The sequence below is a fragment of the Marmota flaviventris genome, chromosome 17 (genome assembly GCF_047511675.1).
Source record: "Marmota flaviventris isolate mMarFla1 chromosome 17, mMarFla1.hap1, whole genome shotgun sequence".
Taxonomy (NCBI): domain Eukaryota; kingdom Metazoa; phylum Chordata; class Mammalia; order Rodentia; family Sciuridae; genus Marmota; species Marmota flaviventris.
In genome coordinates, this window is record NC_092514.1 from 35,848,355 (window position 1) to 35,870,115 (window position 21,761).

The 21,761-nt window shown below is 46.8% G+C and overlaps 1 long non-coding RNA gene across 1 annotated transcript; it reads right to left on the reverse strand.

Annotated features, from left to right (window-relative positions):
• Positions 1-337: 337 nt before the first annotated feature.
• LOC139702425 (uncharacterized) lies at positions 338-14,732 on the reverse strand. The gene is made up of 3 exons (XR_011705039.1): positions 14,629-14,732; positions 2,501-2,606; positions 338-486 (listed from the first exon to the last, which is right to left on the reverse strand). It is a non-coding gene; the product is annotated as an uncharacterized lncRNA (long non-coding RNA).
• Positions 14,733-21,761: the final 7,029 nt, after the last annotated feature.

Here is a 21,761-nt window from a genome sequence, read left to right on the forward strand (position 1 = left end):
TTTGCAAGGCTGTGATGCCCTGCCTCCCCCAAATAAGAACACTTTTAATCCATGCAAAATGCAGGCATTTGACAAATGTTCATGTGAGTGAGGTCATAACACCTTCACTTCCCTAGTTCAAGGATTTCTCACAGCGTTCTGCAGATAAGCAGGGTGAGGGTTATTAGTTTCCTTTCGTAGAGGAGAAAGCTAAGGCTCGCAGGAGTTAAGAGGGCTCTTGCAAATGGGGGCAAAGGCTTCTTCGATGCATTTGGAATCCTGGATTGATGCCCTTGAGCCCTGTGACCTTAGACAGGGCTGGAAACCAGAGCCCAGCCCCTACCTCCAGCAGGGAAGGCTCCCTTCCCAGCCAGTCGTGACAGCAAAAGTGGGTCAGGCTCTGACTCCCAGATGGAGAGGCTCACAGTGCAAGGTCTCACTGTCACCCGCAGTTGCATTTTCTCTTTGGTGACCTTTTCTTATGACAAAGGCATACAACACCCTTCCCTGCGGAGGACACACAAAGAAGCAATAAATTATCTATATATTTTTTTACGGATTCAAAAAGCTCTTACAAAACAAAAGTGGGCCATACCTTTGAATCACACACACTCACACTCACACACACAGACACACACACATATACACACACACACCCAGATTAGGCCTCAAGGGACACCAAAAAGTCCCCTCAGAAGAATTAGGAGATGCATTGCCAGAGAATGCCCAGGTAGAAGCCAAGTCTTTGGCGCTGTCCCTGGTGAGAATCACTTAGCATAATTATATCCCCGGAGAATCCAGGTTTCCAGATGGGCCGCAGAGCATCGTTTACATACAGTATTTTAGGCCAATAACATGACTCTAATGAGACAGGAAGGAAGAACAAGAATAATAAAATTAAAAAGTCAAATTCCCCTCCTTAATCTCCAGGGCTGCAAATAGGATGTGACTGGGGTTCAGAGCCACAGGGAGGAGAAGCAGCCCATTTTGAAAGCAGCCAAGTGTCCCTTCAAGGGTCGAATGAGAAGGGTGCGCCATATTCCCAGTTTCTGCAGCTGGGCCTGCCTCTCCTCGGAGTAGAAGGAAGGAATTTTGGCTGACGGGGAGAATCGAAAAGGAAATCCTGCGTCTATCTGTCTGTTTATCCATCCTTCTCCACTTAGGGGGTCTCCAGGGGGACGAGCCTTCAGTAGATCCATTTGTCTCAGGTGGAAGCAGTGGCCTCTGGGGATGTGTCCAGGAGCCCTGATTGGAGACGTTCAAGCAGACACATCCCGCTCAGTCACAGCATCTTGCCAAATGAGACTCCTGCTTGCTGTTTGGGCTTCCCGTGGCCCCAAGGCCTCCAGGCTGATACTTGGAACCGTTCCCATCCCTTTACTCAGCCGCTTGGAGGGGCACACCCAGGGTCAAAAGATGAAGAGTAGTGCTGCCTCTGCCATCAGAGTCACACAAGCAGGGGACAAGGGAAAAGGTGCTGAAGGTATATCCAGTGCCTTCATAGAGGGAAGCTGTCACCCAGGTAGGGGGTGGTGGTGAGTGTGGGTGTGACTCTGGTTACACTTCTCTTTGAGAGCCTGAGAAGCTGAGCAGGGCTGTTCCAGACTCCATCTCAGCACCATCCTGCCCAGCATCTGGGGAAGCTCCCACTCCCATCCCTCCCCCACCTTACAACTGACTCATGGAAAAATGTGAGTCCGCCCACCCCTCCAGGAATAAGGCTAAGGAAATACCATCCAGGGCCAACATGAGCCACTCCCAGCTAGACCAGGGGACCAGAGGAGTTCAGTTCCCTTGGGGCCACGGGAAGCCCAAACAGCAAGCAGGAGTCTCATTTGGCAAGATGCTGTGACTTCTACATGAACTGACACTCTTTTTTTGGGGGGGTGGGGACTGGGTAGTACTGGGGATTGAACTCTGGGGCACTTGATCACTGAACCACATCCCCAGCCCTATTTTGTATTTTATTTAGAGACAGGGTCTCACTGAGTTGCTTAGCACCTTGCTTTTGCTGAGGCTGGCTTTGAACTTGCAATCCTCCTGCCTCAGCCCTCCCCAGACCCTGGGATTACAGATATGCATACGGCACCCAGCTGAAATGATACTCTTAACAGAAGACAACTAAAAGTGTAATCGTATTGGACACCTGAACCACCAAATCTCCCTTCTACCTGCTAAGACTGTTCCTGGACCTCAGTCTTTGGGTTCAATGACTTTCCATCTTTTCTAAGATGATGACTGGGAAAACATCAAGACCACCAAATGAGGAGTCAGCCCCATTGCTGCTGTGTGTCAGTGTGACTTTGGGAACCTGAGTCCCCCATACAGATGTCTGCTTCATTTTCTACAAAACGAAGAAAATAGAGATTGCATAATGTTCAGAAGACGTGAGGTCTCAAGGGTCATAAAATGACACACCAGCAAAGGTGAGTTTACATCTGGCTGAAAGTGATGGCCGTGGAGGGGAGAAGGGCAGGAAGAGGAGGATTGAGGTAGATCCAATGCAAACAAGGTCACTGACCATTTCTCATATCCCAGCGTATGTACTTCTCCTTCCATCAAGAGCTGGGATCTGTGTCTCTTTCCCTTGGATCCAGGCTGCCGTGTGAATCACTCTGGTCAATGGACTGCAGAGGAAGTGTCACGGTGTCAGTCTGAGGTCTAATAACCAGAAAGCTCTCACTTGAATCTTGCACCACCAGGCCTATCCCAGGTACCACCAGGTCATGAGACCTGCTAGTAAGACTGAATGGGGCACTAAGATTCTTGGGAGTCCCCAGCTGTTTCAGCCATCTCACCTGAGGCAATGAACATGTGAGATTTCCAGCCCCAATGAAGCCTCCAGATGTCCGCAGCCACGTGAGCAGGGCAGAGGAACAGAAGAAACTGCCCAGCTGAGCCCCACCCAGTTTAGCAGCTCAGGAGTGAATGAATGGTGCTTTTAAACTCCTAAGTGTAGAATGGTTTGTTATAAAGCCGGGAATAACTGCAACAGGTGCAAGAGGTTAATGTCACAGCTCACAAAGCTTGGGGACTATAGTTGAGACTTGGATGGGGCATAGAAACATTGGGTTGTATCTTGAGTAGCACCTGAGAAAAACAGATGGTGGGAAATCTATTTGTCACAAAGATTTCATTTCATCATCACAGGGTGTGTTATCACCCGAAATTAGCTAATGCAGATTGCCCAAGTCCATGCAGATGTCTCTCCCATATGGGCTCAAAGCCAGCCTAGCTCCAAACAGGGAAGAGCTAAAATTTCATCTGGAAATGTCCAACTCATTTCCAAGCCTTTCTCCCCTCCCCCACTGGCCTCCACCTTTACTCCTCCTCAAAGAGCGAGGGATGGAAAACCATGGAAGCAAACGGCTTTGTGTAGTTCTGAATGGGAAACATAGTAGCCGAGGCTTAGGAAAAGCAAAAGCTGATGTATTGTTAATAACTTTTTATGAGTGATTTTGTTGTCTTTGATTGTTGAAGAAGAGTAACAGACTCAAGTCTGTTGCTTCTACGCCTGAGGGGTCAGCTTCTTTGGGGAGTTATAAATCTACTAGAGTTACCCCCAGAACACACTTCACCCTTCCCGCCTCCCTATACTAAAACCACAATAGCTAGCAGGATGGGGGAACTTTTGATGCCAGCCATCAGGCTGCAGGATTGATTTAAGCAATCTCATCTCGTTCTTATAATGAAACTTTAAGGACTTACTTACCATCTCCATTTGTACAAGTTAGAAAATGGAGGAAAGAGATATTAATTCATGTCTGATACCTAATAAGTGGTAGAGCTCGTATTTAAATTGAAAGTCTGTAAGGATCCCAAGCTCACACTTCTGGATCTTTCCTTTAAACTGACGACAGCTCCCAGGGCTGTTACCAAGAGTGTTCCTTCATGCCTCTGTACACCCATGAATTCAACACATGCACTCATTAATTCAGTACATTTAGCAAGCATCTACTCTGCCTAGGAACAGAGGATGCATTAATAAAACACAGCCTTCACCTTAATGGACTTCACAGTCTCCAAACCATAGATTCCTACCATAACCTCCCTCTAAACCCCTCAGTTCACCACATAATGAAACCCTGTCTACTCCTTAGCCTAACAGCTCCTCAGCTCCATCCTCAGCCATGGCTATAGGTCTCCAGGGCCCGACCCTGCCTTTGATCTTTGCTGTATTCTTAACACAGTCTACACTTTTCCACTAGGAAAATTGATACATAACAATGGTAAACATGTCCCAGATTTCCCACCCCTGCCTATGTCCATTATAATGTGACTTTGTCTTTCTACCAAGAGTTGCAATCTTCCCATCTCCTCAGTCTGGACTGCCTTGCTGACTGGTTTTGGCCAATTGAAAACAGCAAGAGGGATGATGTGCAGGTCTGTGCCTATACCTCAGTGCAATCTCTTATGCCTCGGCCTCAACTCACCTATGACAGGGTAGCTCTTATGAGTCAGTCAGTGCTCTCAAATCTGTAAAGTGCAGAACGAAACAAACAAGGTCCCCGCTCAGAGGAAGTTTGTATTCCTGCCAATCAATGAACTGTTAATACGAATCTTTGATTTTCCAGTTCTGAAAGGAAATAGTTTTCAGTCTCAAATAATGCTTAGATCTCACCCTGTCTCCCCATTAAGGCTTTGAATCCTTCCAAACACAGGGAGCTCATTATGGATGAATGCAACAGTTTCGGTTTTAGATGAGTCTCCTTTCGAGAAAGTTCTTTCTCGTAATGAACTGAAGTCCATGCATTGGGGCTGTCCACACTTAGATCTATAGATCCTTCTGAGGGTTACATATAGCACATCTAACTCCATATGCCTCCTGAGTTCTCCTTTCATTCCTTTAGAGATTCTCTCAGACCGTAATTTAAGGGTTCCCCAACATCCTCTCTCTTGAACTCGTGACATTATTTTCTACAGTCTTCTAAAGTTTGATTCACAGAAATGAAAGCAAAACTTATGAACTTCTTGCATGACTTAGGCATATAATATCTTTTCTTGGGGCTTGAGATTTCTCAGTTTTAAAATGAGGAAATTGGACACAGTGGTTTCCAAGAGACCCAAATAGTGTGCAATGGAATGAATCCTAGACACTCAACAAATAGTCTCTCCCTCCTTTGATTTATTTCTAGCACAGCAACTGAGCATGCCCATCCCCTATCATCTCATACCCCTCTTCTAGCTATAAAGTTCTCTCATCAGGAAAGGAATCTGCAATCAGAACCCAGCTCTGGCATTTAACACCTAAATGACCACAGGCATATAAATGACCATTTTCTCTTGCTTTCTTCAACCTTAAATCCAGAACATCACTCCTTTCCTCCAATCTCATTCGAATTAAGAAGGCTATAGGCAAGGGGGAATCCTGTATGTGATATATTACTCCATCTGAATGCTTCTCCAAACAATGGCAGTTGGAGAAGTAGGGGTTCCAGACCAGCAGTCCAGTGGAAAACACTCTGTTTATGAGGTATGTTTATTGTTCCCACTTCCAATGCATTTGGGGGGTTATGCTTCTATGTGAATACTGAATATAATTTTAATAATCCTATAGAAGAGAATATGTGGACCTAATTGTCCCTCCAAATGGATGGATCACACTGTGATGTTTGGAGAGAAGAAAGATATTCAGGAAAAAGTATGTTTGCAGGTACTAATTTGGGAAGGGGAATCTTCAAGATGGTGGCAGAACCCTCCTATGCTGGAACAAGATATAATTATCCTCAAATTTTTGAGTCCTTCCTCTCCAGGGGCAGGCTGCACTAGCAGAAGACTCCCCCTGCTGGGTGTCTGACTCTTCTCCTGCCCACCCTGCACCCTGCTCTCACATTGGCCTTCTCTGCTCTGCCCCTTCCCTTGGCCCCAAGTAGAAGGATGGGCTTGATGACCAAACCCATCATCCTGGGCAGGATGAGCATGCACCTTGGCAACTCCCTGTACCCCCCAGTCAGACCTGATCCTCCTGGAATTCCAATCTGCCCTTCATCCGCCCCACTATAACATTTCACATCCGCATGCCATAAAAGATGCAATTCCTTCCAACTGAAAAGTCCCTTTCGCTGCCTTTAATCATCTGATCAATTCTACTCATTCTTCAAAACTCAGCAGAGAGTCTGTCTCCTCCAGGAATGCCTTGCTGATAACCTGCAGCAAACCAGCTCCGTGGAGATAATTACTCCTCCTCTGTATTCATTTTGGACTTATATAGCACTCTGGTTCTCACAAAATGAGATTCTCTATTTGCCTGTGCAAGAACAACTTAGAGAAGGAAAAGTTTATTTTGGCTCAGAGTTTCAGAGGTTCAGTTCGTGGTCAGCTGACTCCACAGCTCGGGGCCTGAGGGGAGGGAGAGCATCGTGGCAGGAGGGTGTGGCAGAGGGAAGCAGCTCAGGACCCAACAGCCAGGAAGCAGAGAGAGAGATCTGCAAATTAGGGACAAAATATAAACCCCAAGTGTATACCCCTGGTGACCTACTTCATCCAGCTTCACCCTACCTGCCTACAGTTACCGCTCAGTTAATCTCTCAGTGGATTAATCCACCAATTAGGTTACAATTTTTTTTTTTTTAGGGGGGGATGGGCTCAGGGATTAAACTGAGCCACATCCCCAGCCCTATATTGTATTTTATTTAGAGACAGGGTCTCACTGAGTTGCTTAGAGCCTCGCCATTGCTGAGGCTGGCTTTGAGCTCAAGATCCTCCTGCCTCAGTTTCCCAAACCACTGGGATTACAGGTGGGCACCACTGCGCCCAGCTAGGTTACAATTCTTATAATCTAATCATTTCACCTCTGAACAATCTTGCATTGTCTTACACGTGAGTTTTAGGGAGACACCTCATATCCAAACCATAACAATCTTCTTGTCTCTTTCTGGAAGGACTATAAAAGCAGAGATGAGCCTCTAATGAGCTCTGAGTCTCCAGCATCTAACACAGCTTGGCACCAGAATAAGGTCTATGTAAGTCAAATAAGCCATGATATTGAACTTATTATGCATCAGAACGACTATGCTCTGCATCCCTATCCCAAAACTATCTACAATATATATATATATATATATATATATATATATATATATATATTTTTTTTTTTTTTTTCTGAGCCAAAGAATGAACCCAGGGAAAAAAAAAGAAGAAGAAAATATAACACATCTCATCTTCTCTCATGAGGCAAGAGCTTATGATTGCCAGAAAATGTGTAAATTGCAGTACAGGTTATTTGTTACCAGGTTGTGAAAGGACAGAAAACAGAGCTACGTTTCACAACTTCAAAGGATGCGCAGGTTGGGCTGCTGCAGTGGAATCGCCAGAGCTGCTCCACACAGGTGCAGTGAGGTGGCCAAAAGGCCCGCATCTGGGCGGGAGGACCTATGTGGACCCTCCCACAATGGCATGCCGGGCTGCGTCCTGGCACAACCTTTGTTTGCTCAACCTGAGCATCAGCACCGTAGCTCTCAGAGGCCAGGGTCCTAAGACATTGTTCTGTGCTGGGACATTAACGTTAATTTATGGATTTTAATCTTTTGAAAAACTGATCTCTATTTTTAGTTTCTACTTCATGAAACACAGAAGACCTTTATGGAGCACCTACGATGTGCTGGGTCGAGAAGAGATACGGCTGCGAATACATACATCAAAGGAGTCCTGTTCACAGTCACACACGAGACCAAAATGTGGCACTCCATTATTTTAATACAGAGCAAAAGATAATAAATGAGAAGTTCAGAATGTTGTGGGCACTCAGTGAAAGATGAAGAGAGTACTTTGGAAGGATGAGGCCAAGCTTTGGAAGGCCAGGATTTTCGGTTCAGGGATCAACTTTCCCTCACTATTTCCAGGAAAGGGCAGCCTGCAGATGCCTGGATGCCCAGATGAGATGAAATGAGTTGTGACTGGGGTTTGCAGATGGGTATTAATTTCCATGAATCAAACATGCCTTCTCTGTTGTGGGGTCAGACACCTTCCTCAATGTGCGACTCTTTATTTCGTGATCGCTTTCCTGACACTCATGGGTATAGATTGGTTTGTCCAGGAAAAGTCAAATCCCCAACAACAGCAGAGAAGAGAGAGGTGTTTTGCTTTATACTAGCAACACCACCGCTAATCCCTTTCTCAAACGAGCTCATGGCATCCAGCAAACTGGCAACATGAGACTTCTCTCTAATCCCCTTAGCTCGCCTCCCTCTAGTGAATCCAAACATGACCGGTGCCAGGGCTTGGCAGCCTGGTGCAGTAGAATATGCACAAGATTTGTCACCAGAACACTGGGGCAGCTCCTCAGCTCAGCTGCTGCTTTTAGCTGCGTTATCTTTGGGCTCATCACAACCTCTCTCTGGCTACCTCAAAGTCCTCACCTGTCAAAGGGGATAAATGCTCTTAGGATCAGAGTAAATGAAAATGCATATGAAATTTGCTCATTAACTCTAAAGTTCCATATGTCAGAACTGACCCTCAGTTGCTTTCGGATTATGAAGATCTTTAAAAATCCAGTGGACTTTGGATGAGAAGGTTCATTCCTCTTCCATCTGTGGATTTTCTGTGATTTAACACAATGTCTGGCACTGAATGAGCACCCTGACGCATACTTGTTAACTTAATAAATGAGTTAACTGCAAGATGTTTCCCTGGAGGTTGGGGCATCTTTCCTCCCTCCAAGCCAAAAGCCAAGGAGAGTAAATGTAATCTATAGAAAGTTTGGAACCCACAGGATGAATATTAAAATAATTAATATTTTCTAAAATATGTGTGTGTGCCTGTGTGTGTGTGTATTGATGGGTTGATTTTTTTTTCTTCTGGTAGCAGAAAGTCTACATTAAACTGGAAAGATATTATGCCCTAAAAACAACCTTGGTGGCTCCTCATCATGTGAACACATTTTACTTGTCCTAAGAGCATAGAAAGGGCTAAGAGGTCAGATGCCCTGGTTCTCACTTTTGATTGATGGATTGATCCATCTATCCATCCACTTACTTATCCATTCACTGGTAGCCAATGATTATGGAGAAGCTCAGCTTTATTACAAGCTGAAAAATGTTCAAAGGAGCCTTTTGGCTGAAAAACCACCACTGATTCTTTCAGATCTCCTTGCCTGTAGGTTACAAAACATTTGAAACGCTGCTACTACTACCTCTCTGTGTCAGTCAGCTTGTCATTACTATAACGAAATACCTGACACCATTAACTTGTAAACAGAAAAGATTTATTTCAGCTTCTCATTCTGGAGAATCCAGTCTAAGGTCAGGAGGCCCCATTGCTGTGGGCCTCTGGCACAGGTGCCACATCATATCCCAGATCATGTGGTAGAGAAAATCGCTTGCATTAGGAAGCAGAGTGAGAGGTGACAGGGCCAGAATCCCACAGTACAAGGAGGTTGGGGAGACATGTCACATGACTGACAACCCACAAAAGTCATTGCTCTCACTGTGCCTTCTGTTGGTGTACAGAGATCACGAAGAATTTGCACAAGAAGTGAAGCCCAATTTTGTTTCCTCTCAGCAGCAGTTCATCTGGGATGGGTCAGGGATGAACAGGAGGACCTGTAGCTCTGTGCTCTGAACCTTAATCATAATTGCTTCTGACCTAGAAGAAATGAAGCAACAAGACAGATACACCCTCCCTCTTCCTAGTAATCATGGAGGTTTTCATGGTCCAGCAATGAGAGGTCAGAACTGTGGGATAAGACTAAGAGGCTGGGGCAACATTTTTTTTTAAGCCACAGTTTATGACGTCTTCACATCTTTCAGAATCCTAAAGTCAAGCCATCCTGTTTGGTACCATCAGTTGTCTTGGTTTTGCAGTCCAGAGCTCCCGGATGAAAAATGCTTGCAAGTTAAGTCCGCATGAAATAAAATAGCCTTAAGAAAAATTAGACTGAAAGGTCTAGGGGATGCTAAGCCATCCATAGGATGAGTTTTTCTTTATCAAAAAGAAGATCTCCGGGGGTCTTAAAAACAGCCTCAGGCAATGAATTGACTGGCTCCCCTCCTCTCTCCATCCTTCCATGGGGTCATCTGTACCCTGTACACTGAGGTCATTTGTAGCTGTTTTTGAACAGTTTTTAGAGCAATCCTGGTTCCACCTCCAGCACAGTGTTCAGTAAAATACCAGACAGCCCCAGCACCTGGGAGAAGCCTGTCTTCTTTACATTTCTCATTTGGGCATTGCTCAGAAGTTGGGTGTATATGAAGTCCAGGGCACTATGTCCACCACGTCTGGCATGTGGTCATGTCTTCCTATTTCTCCTCCAATTTCCCCCTCCAGTTTCCCAATGCCTAATGCCAGAAATCCAAGAACTCTGTCTGGATTTTTGCTCTAATTTAGATTCATCTGTCTCCCTATGTGTTGGAGCATGGATCTACTCCTATATTCCTACTAACCACCACTGCAACCAACCTATGCTCATCTCCTCACCCCAGTTCCATGCCTTACATCACAATCTCAAATGCACTCTTGGGCTGCATGCTGCTGCCCGGCTGCCTTGTATTCATAACTCCATCAACCTAGAGGATTGAACCCAGGGGTTCTCTGGTTCTCTCCCACTGAGCTACATCTCCATACCTTTTGTTTTTTTATTTTATTTTAAGACAAGGTCTCTCTGAGTTGCCAAGGCTGAGCTCAGACTTGCAACCCTTCTGCGTCAGCCTCCTGAGGATCTGGGATTGCAGGTGTGCATGCACCACTGCATGTCCCCTCAAAAGTGAGACATGACCTCACTTTTCTCAATGGCAGAGGATTTCCATGAAGCCCTGTCTCTTATTTACCATGTCTGGTCCATCCTTCCCTAATTTGGGTGTGCTTTTCAAAGCTTCACCTCTATTTCTGATATTATCACTGCTATAATTGTTGGCTCCATTTTCCCTGTCCAATAAAATGGAGCAATCATTCATCATTATGGAATAAATGTTGAAAAAAAAAAATCCTTAAATTCTCTACTCCAATAATGAAAGGAGAGAATTTTTATTTTTTGCTTTTAAATTTGTCAAGCTGGTTTGGAAATTAAATTCAGTGATTCTGATTTCTGGTTCAACCTATGGTAGTGCTTTTGGGGTTTGGAGCAGAAAGAATTATCATCTCTATGTTCATTGTTTGTTTTTTACAAGCAGCATGACATAGTGAAAACAAGAAAGGGCCCTGCGGAGGTTTGTAACATTGCCCCAGCAATTCCATTTGAGGAATTCTTTCTTAGAAAGTGAATCTGAAAAGGAAGAAGAAAGGAGAGAAAAGACCACCCTAAGAGATGTTCATCATAACTTTATGGAAGCATAATTTTATGGAGCAAAAGATTAGAAATGACTTCAAACTTTGACAGTGGGACAATGTTTAAAAACATGTAATTTCCAAAGAGAGAGTGGGTGGGGAGGGAGACAGAATCAGATTGACATCAGAATTCTCACAAGTGACGTGAGGCCATTTTGAGGGGGATAAGATCATAGTCTGAATTCTTACCTGAAATTATTGATTTCTTGGTTTTCCATGATCTCTGGGTATGATCTTGCTCTCAAGATCGTGCATGGCTTAGGCTGAACCCATTCTCTTTTCTACAACAGAACTCATAACATGTCTCCGTGGTCCTTCCTGGCAAGGCCAAACTGTTCCTGATTTTCTCCAGTTTGAGATATTTTGCTGCTGCCTCTGCCTGGAATATGTCCCCCTTTCCTTCTTCAGGTCTCCCTTAGTGAGATCTCTCCCTGCAGGGAGGGTTCATGCAACCTCTAAGCCTGGGTTTCTTGTTGCTCTTTGGTGTTTTCCTAGCACCCTGTGTTCCTATCGTGGATCTTGTAATGGTCTATTTACTTCCTTGTCTCTCTAAAAAGCTTATTTTCCATGGGGCCAAAGCCTGTGGACAGGTTCTCTGCCCAGTAACCCCGAGGGTTGCTGACATCAAGAGGCTATGAAGAAGTACAAGTTCCTTGAGAGTGTTGTTAGAAGACAGGGCATTCAGGCATGGGTGATGGGCCAGAGACAGGTGTCAATGCTTTATCCAAACATGGGCTAAGAGCCAGAAGCAAGATGTCATAGCCAAAATAATGAGGACAGGTTAGGAGGGAGGATGTCTTGGATGAATATGGGAGACAGAGGATGCTCTCCTACAGAGGGCTCATGTATGCTCAGTGTGCTATGTGGCAGGGTCATGAATGGGCTCCCCAACATGGCCCCATGCCTCTCCAGCCTACATACTCTAACATGGCAGATTGCAGAACATTCTTACAAACTACCACTCTCCAGGGGAACCTGGGCACATACATACAACCTAGTGTGAGAGACCAACCTTGCGCTTGACTGAGTCACACTCCCTGGCTGGGTGCTGAGGCGCTCAGTCACAGAAATGTGATCGGTGTCTCATGCATGGGTGTGTCTTGCTACAGCCCCATGGGTGGAGCTACGCTCACCTGTTCCTTTGTAATATAACCCCTTGCCCTTTTAGGATAGAATCTTCCACGGAAGTGCCTTGTGTGTGACCCCTTCTCTTACCGTGCCCTTGGGTATGGCCTACCCAGGTGTCAGTCAACCTGCTGACAGTGGACATCATGAAGATAGACTCAGCCCCCTGAAACCTGACGCCTTGCCTCATTTGAATAGCTTCTCCTCAATAAAAGGGGTCAGCACATGCTCTTGCTCTCTCTCTTCTTGCCGACCCTTAAGGTCAGAGGAGCTGTCACAGCGACCCCAAAGAGAAAGGTACTTGTGTCTCTAGTGTGGTTATTTTGTGCAGCCTAGTCGGCCCAGTTCAACTGGAGTAGACCCTGAGCCTTTTAGTCGAGAGAACAGAAACCTGACAACCTAGGTGTGCAAGAGAGTAAAGACAGAACACCCCATCCAGGACTTCTTTGCTTACAAGATGCAATTCACAGAGTAGCTAGGGTGTGGGTCCCCACACAGTCCTAGCTGGCTGGTGAGTGAAGACCCCATCGCCATTCTTCCCAAGGCTAACACCTTGATAACAATGGCGCTCTTCCTTCTGAACAGTGGCCCTGAGGCGGCTGGGGCTGGTTGACCCCATGCCAGTTCCTCAAATCACAGACATCAAGCACCCAGGGCCAGATGAGTAATCAAATTCAGCAGGATGAAGACAAAGGATTTGGGGTCCCAAGCCAGCCTCTTCCTCTCAGCTCTGTCTAGTGACGGGAATGAATAATCACCCCAATTATGAAGCAACCTGAAGGAGGCAAAACCACTTAACTAAATGAGATGCTCGGGGAGTGGAGGGAGGGAACAGTCTGCAAAGACTTTGGCAGAAGGTTCTGGGCCAGCTCCCTGGAAAGCTTATATTAAAAACAAGCAACACGGTTATCAGAGCTCCTAAGTTGGTGGCTTCAGATACCTTCGGCAGTTTCTAAAAAATGTCTGCTGCATAATTGTCATCTCCAGGATGTTTAGAAAAGTGAACACCGAATTAAATTTAGTTGGAATCCAACAGCGATCTAATAAAGGGCACGATTAGGATGTGGAAGGTGTGCTGGAGGTAATCAGAGCCCTGGGGAGGCGTGGGCCTGGCTGTCTTCTTCTAACAACTCCTCGGGGATGTAATTAGCTCATGCTGCCTGGGCCTGCCCTTGGACTACTGCAATAAGCCAGTCCAGAGACGCAATTGCATGACAACTACTATGACCGAAAGACCCAGAGCTGAAGGCCTGCCAGGCCCTCCCGGAGAACATCCAAACCTGGCCTCCATCTGCAATTTTCTTTTTCTCAGGAGTGGCATGAGCTCAGACAAATGGGTCTGGTTCTAAAACAAAGAGGGACAAAGAGTATCACGTTTGCCAAAAGGCCAGATGATGTTGAGTGGGCCAGAAAGCAGAAGATAGAAACCCAAATTTCCTTGGGCAAATGGGAAAATTCCAGTTCTTCTGCATGAGTGTTTTGAGAATGCTTTGGAGGAGGCTGTCAGATACCTATGCCACCTCTTTTATTTATTTCTTTATTTTTTTGTACTCCATGTAAGGCAGTTCATTCTGGAATGGGGCAGCAAGACTGAGTCTTTGTTCGGGCTGCTCTAAAAGCATACTTTACATGATCCCAGCCTGTAAGAGGACGGACAGAACACCCCATGAATGTATAAACAACTGAAATTTGCAACAGTCCTCGAGGATGGAAAATCCAGGATGAAGGTGCCGGTAGAGTTGGTGTCTGATGAGGATCTGCTCCTTATAGAGGGACACTTCTTGCTGCATCCTGAGATGTGAGAGGGGCAAAAGGACTCCCTCCAGCCTCTTTGACAAGGACACTCATCTTATTCTAATTACCCCCTACAGGGCCACCTCTTAATACCGCACAATGAGGATCAGGTTTCAACATGGATATTGGAGAGACTAAACACTCAGACCACATCTGCTCCCAGGGCAGAGGGTCCTAGTGTGGAGTGTGGACAGTGGCTGCCCACTGAGCTGGTGTATTTGCATTGTGTCTTCCCCCTTCTAGAAGCAGCTCCCGGGAGCATTTCATTACAATAAGGTCCACCTGCCCGACAAGACCCCCAATCCCAGCTCCTTCTTAACACTCCTGAGCCCCACCTGGCACAGCAGCCACAAGGTGAATTGCATGACCTTCATACACCAACAAGTCCACACTCGATGCCCAAAGCCTGCCCCATCTTCAACCGAGCCTCTGCTCCTTAACCTCCATCCCAGCCTCCATCCCCACACTTACCAAGTCACCCCAACTTTAAGTTTTCCAGCTGAATTCTGCTAGCGGTGCTCTGACCTTGACCCAGCCCCTGAGAAGATCCACGCTGACTTCCTTCTGCTCCTGTGCCCGTGATGCCCCCTTCTGCATCTGTACCTTCCCTTCCTTTGCCCTCCCACCTCACTGGGGCATAGACTTATTTGACACCAGCCTCTGAGAACAAGCGCCTGTGCTAACTGGGGCTCATGTCTAGCAAGTGGCTGCCCTGATCTCAGGAAGCTGAAGCTCAGCAAGCAGCACCTACGCTTCTGAGTGTTATTCTGGTCCACAGGCACGTACCTGTGGGCTGTTGCTTTTGCGTGGTGGAGGGAGCACCAGACTGGAAGCTAGAAGTCACCCCCCATCCCTACATCATGGCCCTACTCAGGGCTGCCCCGCTGCACAACTCTATGGGCCACCACGTTTGCACAATAAATATAAATAGTGTATTTTAAAGTTGTGTCACTGAATGACTGTAACCCCCCATCACCCTTGGCATGGCCTCAAGATACCAAATGACTCTGGGCCTCGGCTTCCCTATTGGGGGTTGCTGGCCTGGTGTCCCCCTCCTCCAGGACCTCAAGCTTAGGCAAAGGAGAGCAGTGGAGAACTGGCTATTATCTAGGCATGAGGAAGTGGGGATCGATTTGGGGGAATCCTTCAAGTTCTGGAAACTTCAAGCCTGTTTGCAGCAGAGTCACACTCCCTGTGGATTTTTGATGTGGCATGAAGTCCCTGAGCTATTGTGACTGAAAGTCAGAGCTTCCTTCACTGTTCACCACACTTGTGGCAGCCCAGAAGAGGGGGTCTAGCAGAAGAAAAGCCCCAGATGTGCCATGACATCTAGGCATCCCTGGGCCCACAGGCCGGGCCAGTTCCACACCACTGCTCCACACGACATCAGAACTCACAGTTCTCTGCCCATCTTTCCAACTGCCCCTTCTCTGCCCATGTCTGCATTCCTCTGTTCTCCGGGACTCTTGGGAGAGAAGAACGAGACCATCCTTGCTCTGTTCTTCCTTGGGAAATAACACTTCCCACTGTGTATTAAGTACAGAGCAAAGACCTTTTATGTGTATGATGTCATCTAATCCTCACCAGAAAGCTTTGCAAGGTGCATATCTTCATCACTCCCATCTTACAGGTGAGGAAACCGAGGCTCAGAGAAGCCAAGTAAGTCACTTGGCCTCAAACAGCATAGCAAGTCATAGCAGAACCTGCTTTCTCATCTGTAAAACAGAGAAGGTGGTTCCTTGTCATAGGATCGTTGTGATGATTGAATGAATGAATATGTCATACATTAGGAGCAGCGCCTGACAAAAGGAAGCTCTATCGGAGCACTTCTGATTTTTAGTAGCATTATTTCTCCCTCCATCCCTGCATCCCTCCCTCCCTCCTTCTCTTTTTTTTCCTCCTGTCTTCCTTTCTCTTTTCTCCACAGAGCTTAAGAATCCTTTTAAAATAACATGTAAGATACAATAAGAAGCATTGAAGTGACTTGGCCAAGGTCACAAGACCCACAATAAGGTCCCCAAATTAAGAGAGTTAAAGAATTTTCAAAAGGGATATTATTTGTCCTTGGCTTGTAGTAAAAGACAAGGGAGAGAGGACTTGTCAATTGTAGCCTCTTTGCCAACCCTGTTTAGATGATGTCATGAAACAGGTGTGCACACACACTTGCATGTGTGTACACACACACACACACACACAGATGGAGAACCTGGAATGTGCCAGAGCCATCAGTCACTCACATTCACCATCTCATTTAATCTTCCTAATGAGCTTGCAAGGTAAATACCTTTTCCCCAACGAGGAAATTGAGGCTTTGAGAGCATACTCAGACTTTCCAGGTGCACATAGCAGGAGGGTCCAGGATCCAGGATTCAAGCCTGGGTCTGTCTGATTCCCAAAGCCTGCTCTTTCACCCACATGAGGCAGCCTCCCAGGAACACAAACATTTCTCTGTGTAAATATTAGTTTCTCAGTAGGAGCTTGGCAAACAGCTTCCAGTGGATACTAATGTATTTATCCAGAGCAGAGAAGTGTGTTCTGTTATTGAATGTAACTGAGTCTGATGATGTAATGAGAATTTTTTTTTTTTGCACTCCTTCAATCTTTGCAGGAGTGGACGCGTGCTAAATTGTGTTTGTAGAGTCTTCTGGTTAGATCTTAAGTAGAAGATGGCGTTAATTAAGTGCGGGGTATGAGATAATTTATATTTCATTTAAAAAGTCTTCCCTGTGCCTCAAGGTATGTGGCAGAGTCACGTTGAGCTGTATGTGAGTGCCATGTGGCAGGGGAACCAATTTATAATTTAACACTGCACAGAGGATACAAGGACACAGACTGTAATGTTAAGCGAGGGGAAGACTGGCCGGCGGATGGCGGGTTTGGGCTTTTATTGGCCACAGTGATGGCTGTCTGTGGATCCCTGCCCTCCCCTGCACACTCCGCTGCCCTCTTATTATTAATCTCTCTTGTCTCCCAGATGTTATGGGCTGAATCCCAATGAGCTCAGGGCAGCTCTCCTCAGAGTCCCATGGCCCCAGCTGCCATCAGCTGACCCCAACCTGTGCTGAGTGAACTGTCCTCACTGATGCTCTTCTGTGCTCTCCCCGACCCCCTCATCCCAGAATGTTTTCTCAGCACCTCCTCTGACACGCAGGCTGTATGAGTCCCTGTGCTCCTGCCTCTGTCCCCTCTGTCTCTGCACCAGGCACACCCACCTTTGGGCAGCTGTCCCACCGGACTCCCTTTCTCCAACCTCAGGGCCCTTACAAATGTCGTTTCTCATAACGAGACATCTCCTCCCTGACTCTTCCTCTGGGAAACTATGTTTTCTGTCTTTGGATCTCAGCTCAATTCTCTTAGGCATTCTCTAGGCAGCGGACCCTGACCACCTGGAAAGAGCCAAAGCCTCCGATCTGTGCTCTCTCGGCATCCTCAGTTTTTGCCCATTTCATGCAGCAGAGTTGATATTTAAACGTTCATTGTGTGACTCCTTGACTGATACCAAGATGTCTCACCCTGTGCTTGGGAATTTCCAAAGTAAGTATCCAAGGTGATCCAATAAGTGCTGAGAAGATGGAATGAGAACGCCTATTGATAGTTACTTTGATCTACTAATACAAACTTACTCATATTTCAGGCATACCTTCACTTGGCCACCTGTCAAGTGGCCATGAGTCATGTGTGGTCTACGAGCACCCAGGGAGGTTGGAAAAAGTCCTAGCAGTATAGAGAGGACAGAGAGGAGCATACTGATTCTTTAGTTTGCAGATCTATCGTGATGGGTTCCGTTTGTGTGTGCCCCATTAAGAGGATTTTTACAACACACTATGCCATTTTAACTGAGCCAACCCTTTCAAAATAGACAAGTGACTTCAAAGATTCCTGCTTGGGCTGGAAATGATGTGAACACTGCCCAGGCACAGTTTCCCTGGTCCCATCTCCATGGCTGAGCCAGGCTTGTGTTCAGTGCGGTATTAGATGCAAAGATACATTCCCCACACCCTCCACCACGCTGCCTGTCTAACAGGTCTTTCCCCAACACTGAATTTCCCTTCTTGGAATCTGTGCTCACCAAGTAGGCTTCTCACCCATCTCTGGTCCCTCACCAGACAGCACCAGGGGGACGTAGCCCACACAAGTGGCTGAAATGGCGCATAGCATCCTGATACTACAGATCCACTTCAGTACCAGACTTTGGGCTATCTGGTCTATCACTTTGCCCTTGGTTGTTGGCAGTCAGTTGTCGGGAGAGTCCTTCCTGGGTAAGTGATCAAATTTCAAATCTGTGAACTTGGAAAGCTGTGGGCACAAATGCCTGTTCAGCCTCTCCGGAGATGTCCCCAGGCACCTCACTTCACATCACTGGAACAAAGCAATGTCTCACTGCAAGGCGACCAGAGGCTACTTGAAAGGGGTAATGTGTCACCGCAGGGGTGCCCATTTGTGCTCCTTTTCTCAGGAGCAATGTCCATGTCAGCAAACTCAAAAAGCCTATGCTCAGGGGCATTGGGTTGCCTAGGAGATAAGAGTGTATGTGTATCTAGAGAGGTAGGTCATTGATGGACAGACAGACATGAAGGGAATCTATTACTTCCTTCCCCTTCAAAAGCATCACCACAGTTCATCACAACCATTAAATCATCCATCGAGCGCCTCTCAGACCCGTCAAACTACCACAGACCAGCTTGTGTTAAGCCCCTTGCTCTCAAACACAGAGAACAGGAAGGACAGTAGAATGAGTCAGACATGACTTTCCATGTTCATACATGAATACATGACCGTGAAACTCCACATCATGGACAACCACAAGAATGGGATCCTAATCAGAACACGTTATACTCTGTGTATGTATAACATGTCAAAATACACCCTACTGTCATGCATATTAAAAAGAACAAATACAAAATTAGAAAAGATCCTCAAAATTTATATATATTAAAAAAAAAGAACAGGGAAACTCTCACTATTCGTGGATATTCAGCTGGGGGCCATGGGGTGGTGAGACATTAAAGGGTAAGAAGACAGAATTCCATTTGCATTGGGTTCTTGCTGTTGCAGCTAGCTGCCTCTCCTGTGTGTTTGTCTAGTTTGTTTGGGTTTCTTTGTGAGCCTGCCTGTTTTGACAGAACAGAGCTGCGGCACCCACCAAACCAACAACACAAGCTTGAGGAAGCTTAAAGCCAGGGTGGGGATAGACTGACAGGGAAGGCAGGAGGCTTCCAAGGCCTGGGGTGAACTAGGACACTGGGTGAACTGGTGGGGTGGACAGGGGTTTGGTGAATTCCCTGAGAATGTGGGACCCATGCTCTGCTGAGCAGAGCAGGAAGACAGGCTGAATACAGAGACTATCAGGACGCCCCCCCTCGCACTCACCCCAGAGCCCAAACTTGACCAAGGCAGAGACGAACAACCTTCCATACGGGTCCTGGCTTATATGGCCAGTATGTACTGCCGACCAGAGGGCCCTCCGCACATGTGCCACACTGCATAGAGACCTCCCAGGATTTTGAACGACCCTGCCACCTCCCCTCCCCACCACACACCTGCTGTGGGCTGCCCACCAGCTGTGCAGGTGCGGGGTGGCTAAGGGGTCATCAGAACAGAGAAGTTTTTTCAGTCTGAGCCAGTTATGTTCTTAGGAATGTTGAAATCTTAGGATCAAGAACCTTTACATTTAGGGACCGCGGCTTTTGTCCCGGGGGGCTTAAGCACTTAGACTTTCTGCCCACCCAGGGACACCATTTGCCGGGTTTGCTCATGACTAAAACACTCAGGGGTCACTCCAGGGGAACTGGGCTAACTGGGCTGTGTGAAATAACCACACAAGAGACAGAAATAGCTTTTTCTTTGGGGGTGCTGTGACCTTAAAGGAGAGAGAGAAAGACTGCATGTGCTGACCCCTTTTATTGAGGAGAAGCTATTTAAATGAGGCAAGGGGTCAGGTTTCAGGGGGCTGAGTCTATCTTCATGATGTCCACTGTCAGCAGGTTGACTGACACCTGGGTAGGCCACACCCAAGGGCACAGTAAGAGGAGGGGACACACACAAGGCACTTCCATGGAGGATTCTATCCTAAACAGGGCAAGGGGTTATATTACAAAGGAACAGGTGAGCGTAGCTCCACCCATGGGGCTGTAGGAAGATACGCCCATGCAGTTACCCAAGAAGGACAGGGCAGTCTGGCATAGCTGCTGCCAGACGCCCTCGATCACCCAGCCAGGGAATGACTCAGTCACATGCAAGGTTAGTCTCCCACAAGGGAACACCAATTTGAAAGAGAAGAGAAAGTGGGAGTTGCAGCAATTTTCAAATGTGCTCTTTTTCTTAACATGAGAACATGAGAACGTGAAGAAGGCAAGGCCTCGCTGGGCTCCATCCTCCTGCTCCCTCCTCGGATCAGGCAAAGAACGGCTGGAGCTGGGTTTGGAATAGTGTCCCAGCCTCCTGACCGGCTCCCATAACCCACCCATCCATCTTTGTGAAATGCAATCCCCAGCACACCTCTCTCCCACCTGAAACCCTTCCCCAGGTCCATCCATCCCCTACAATGGCGTGTCTCAGACTGGGTGCACAAGTTCTGGGGTGTGTGGCAGGAGAAGCCCCAGAAAGACATGGAACATCTTCCTAGAGTCCCAGCATTTGAACTTTTTTTTTTTTATGGACTATGTTGCAGAGTACAATACAAACTGAGAATCTGCTTTAGAGATAAAATATGAGACTCCCTCAAAATATCAGCCCTGAGAAGAGCTTCTTCCCATGGTGACCCCAGCAGCCTCAGATTCTTAAAGCATATTCATTTATGCTTTACAAGATGGAAAAGATCAAGGATCTATGGGACACAGATCCAAATTCTTTGGAGATGCTGCCTGCGATGCTTCAAGATCTGTAGCTTCAGCCACTCTGTGGACATGTCCTGCTCTCCAAAGTCTGCAGCTTCCTGCTCCAAACAGATGTCATGTTTGCTCACATCCCAAGCCTTCCTTGGTCTCCTTTCTTCATGTCACGTGGCCTCGGGCTGTGCTAATTGCTCCTCCTCCAACACACACACACACACACACACACACACACACACATATTTGTCATCCTATGGGTAAGAATCAGTAAACAACCACTGCAGTAACAATGACACATTGAGTGTCCACTGCATGCCAGCCAGGATGCACACCCTTCATTTTATTAATTCTGCATCATGCCCACGATCATGTTCCCACTGGACAATGAACTGTCCAGCACCAAGCACTGAATTAGGGGAAGCAGCTCCCTGTGACTGCCTTCCAGAATGGTGCAGAGCTTGGGGAAGATGAGAACTATGACTAGAGAGATATTTAGTGTTCAACGAGGGCAACGTGTGATCAGACCCCACGTCATTGAAATGCATGGATCCGGGTTTCACAGCCGGTGAGAGCATCCAGCTGGGGGTTGCTGAGGCTCTTGGGAAGATTGCAATTAGTAAGCCCATCTTTGTGAGTCAGATCATGCTGCTGGGGTGGTAGGTTCTAGATTAGTTCCCAGTGCCTCTGTTGATCCGATCCAGGTCCCAAGCCATGGGATGTATACACCAATGCGTGCTTTTATTAGAGCTTGATAAATGGACCCGCCTATCTTTT